The following is a 3,643-nucleotide window of genomic DNA, read 5'->3' as shown; positions in this document are numbered from 1 at the left end:
AAGGTCTTAAGAACAAATCAAGAATTAACCTTATCAATCATCACTAGCACACGATTTGAGGTTTATAACCTATCGTGTTGACATTTTTTTGTTTCTATGCCATCCCAATTAAGTTAATTATGCATGTGAGTTCTATGAGTTCTCATTTGAACGCATAAAAGGCAGGCACCTTGATCAATGAAAAATACATTGATAGGAAAAAGGTGAGATGCTTAACTACTTGGAAGACATGGTGAGCAGCTGTGCTACCATAAGGCAAGAAATCGAGATTAAGAAAGTTCGGTCCATATGAGTTTGAATTTGTCGTAAACCTTGGTTTTGAAAAATTCACATGGATAGGAATACATACACCATTAAAATCTAAGTGTCATAAGATTCCCTCCTTCATGAAGGTGACTGTGAGGAAATTCTTTCACTAAGAAAGATTTTTGGAAGATAGTGATTGTGAAATTGAATTCTCGAATTCGATTATGGTTACGGTATCCCTTTCCATGATTCACATTGTGAGATTTGGCAATTAGTCTGAATTGTTCAGACACACTTATGAGCTATCTAAAGGAAAGGTGTATAAGCTTAGATAAAGGATTATCAAAGCATTAGGTATTAGAAACATGAACTTAAGGAATTCAACAAGTATTGTTTTTCTAGAAAGTTAAGCTGGTTTCTGAATACATGTCAAAGCTAGTGGGAGCATAAGCGTTATGTTTATAATAATCATCATGATAGTGGGAGCATAAATGTTATGATTGTATGATTATTATGGAAAGTATTGCAAGTTAGCAATATTAATTATAGAAAACAAGAGTTATACTTTGCAGAGTCGCAATAGTTGAAAAGTTGTTTTGCTATAATTAAGGGAGAGAATATTATGCTTCATTTCAAATCTAAAGGCTTAGGTTGTGGAATGTTAATAGTTTAGTCAAGGAAACATAGTGTGTTCACAAATTTCGATTATGATTTTGGAATTCCTCTTCATAGTTCAAATTTTGAGAACATAGCACATAAAATATTATGGCAGAATATTTGACCATTCTAAAAGGATCATTGCATAAAATGTTAGAGTCTAACATATTCTATAAGTGGCAAGAATTTGATATTCTTTCACTTACGAAAAAGGATTTGGAGTTGTGAAATGAGTATGATTGGAAATGTGTTCATTTGATCTATTTCACAAAGTAAGAACCATAAGTAAACATTGTGTGCATGATAAGAGCATGGGACAAGTGTAATAATTCAAGTAAGAAGTTGATTACCCGAAACAATAAATAATGAGTAATCGATATGGTGATAAACAAAAGGTGTTTTAATTATACTCAAAGGTTTGAGGCCATATGGGATTAGTATTATTCTTGTGTTTCACTTTGCATGTTTTGACTTCCTAAATAATTTAATTGGTTTAGAACAGTCAAATTATTCGAACGGGACACAGTCGCTCATATGTTGGAAGTAGGTATGAATAAAGACTATCGTGAATTGGTGTGTGGATTGTCTAAAGAGTATTAGACATAAGCAAATGTTTGTTGCAACGTTCATGAGTGCTTATGAATATGATTTGAGCATTGGATTAAACCCACGTATTTGATAGGATTAGAGTTGACAGCGGCTTTGGAAAGCTACGATTGCAGATCAGGATCTGAAGTCATACGCATAATAGTTATTAGACTTATCCAAGTGGGAGACTATTGGATTAGTTTCTAAGTCCATAACTATTTTGGTATGTACTTGACCCGATGGTGCATGGTCCTTTCGGGTTGCCTTCACCAAAGCAACTTGATAGGATGAATTATGGAGAGAAAGGATAAATATGATTTATTAATATATTATGGGAATAATATATTAAAGGAGAAATCATATTATTTAATTAATATTAGTCAAGAATTAATAAGAATTAAGTTTGTGACTAAAAGAGATTAATTAAACTTAAGGGACTGGAATTGTAATTATAAGATAATTGCAATTGGGCTATGGATTGCCTTATATTATAAGGTTGGACGAATTCTATGGGGAAACCCATTAGAAATCGTCCAAGGGCCTTAAGGAAAGGAGTCCATGGGTTGCTTAGGGATTAAGCATCCAAATTAGGGTTTCCTTGTTAGATAACCCTAATAGCCTCACTATATATAGAACCCTTATGCTCCCAAAACGTGGTGAACTGATGATCTAGGGTTTCCACACGTTTTTGAGAGCCTCCTTCTCTTCTCTTCTTCATCCTCTTGCTCTTGGTGTTTGTGAACCATTAGAGGAGTGACACTTGTGCCTCTAAGCTTTCTAAAGTCATTACAAGGAGGATTTGAGATTGTTATTGCTACATAACAATCAAGGTATGATCTAAACCCTAATTATATGTTGTATTGATTATCATATGCTAGATCTAGGGTTTATAGTCTTGGATAAATTGCATGTACAATAGAGAAACCTAGATCCAAGCATTAGGGTTTGTATGAGCACATAGGATGTTCTTATGGCTAAAACCCATCACGCGCGTGATAGGCCGAACCAAGTAAGTAGTTTCCATAATATATTAGCCATGTTATACTGATATGTGAGTTATGATAATCGTATGAATCTTGCTATGTGTATGCTTTCAAACTTGTATACGGTTACGGTCTTATAGCCTCAAAATAATTGATTTGGCTTTATTTCCTGTTCGTTGTTTGGTTGTGGTCTTAGGGTAGACTCTATTATTCGAAAGTCTTTTTGATCCTTTTCTGTGTATAATTTGCATGCATAAGGCAACCTGTTATGATTGATATGGGTAGAGAAAATCTTAGGATAGCCTAGGGTTTAAGCTATACGGTAGCCTATGAGATATGGTTTGTTTTGGGATGAATTAGAGTTATCAAGTATAACATTGGGAAAGGTACAGGTATGTGTGGAATGTAGTATTGGCCCCGTACTATTGAAAGCACATGACCTGTACCCGAACCAATGTTAGACTTGGAAGCTATAATGAGGACCGATATGGAAAGATCCCCACTAAGGAACATCCATATCATTATGTTTTATGGTATTGCAGATCAATATGGTGGTGTCATGATTAGGAGCGGGAGGATCAGGATCGGGGTCAGGATCTGGGTCTGGGTCAGGCGACACTAGTAAGCCCATTGACGAGAGGTTGCGTGAGCTTATTGCAATAGAGGTTACGAGGGGCAACCTTGATGCTACCCTAGTCATCTATGGGACGGTCAAGGAGGGTATGATGGAGATCATGGAGGAGAGGCTCAAGGCATTCAGAGCCGAGATTGTTGCGGGCCAGGTAGGGGCCCGAACTCCCTCATTCAGGGAGTTCAAGGCGTGTGGGCGCTGGAGTTCTTTGGGGTCAGGGACCCCATTGTCATCTTACGCTGGGTGGCAAATATAGAGAACGCTCAGCGCACGAGTTCTTGCACGGATGTGGAAAAGGTGGGTTTTGCTTCATGTATGCTGAGAGATAGAGCCCGAGACTGGTGGGGAGAGGTGACTAGCCAAGTGAGAGCAGTTGGTGTGGCTGAGATGACATGGGCTGAGTTTGTTCGACGATTTGATCTGGAGTTTGCACCACCTATCGAGGTGCAATGACTAATAATGGAGTTTCATGAGCTTCGGTAGACCATCGAGACTGTTGTGGAGATAAACGCTAAGTTTCGAGAGTGCGCATTCTTGA

This window comes from Lactuca sativa, chromosome 7 (assembly GCF_002870075.4).
Source record: "Lactuca sativa cultivar Salinas chromosome 7, Lsat_Salinas_v11, whole genome shotgun sequence".
Taxonomy (NCBI): Eukaryota; Viridiplantae; Streptophyta; class Magnoliopsida; order Asterales; family Asteraceae; genus Lactuca; species Lactuca sativa.
This window is presented reverse-complemented; position numbering follows the sequence as displayed.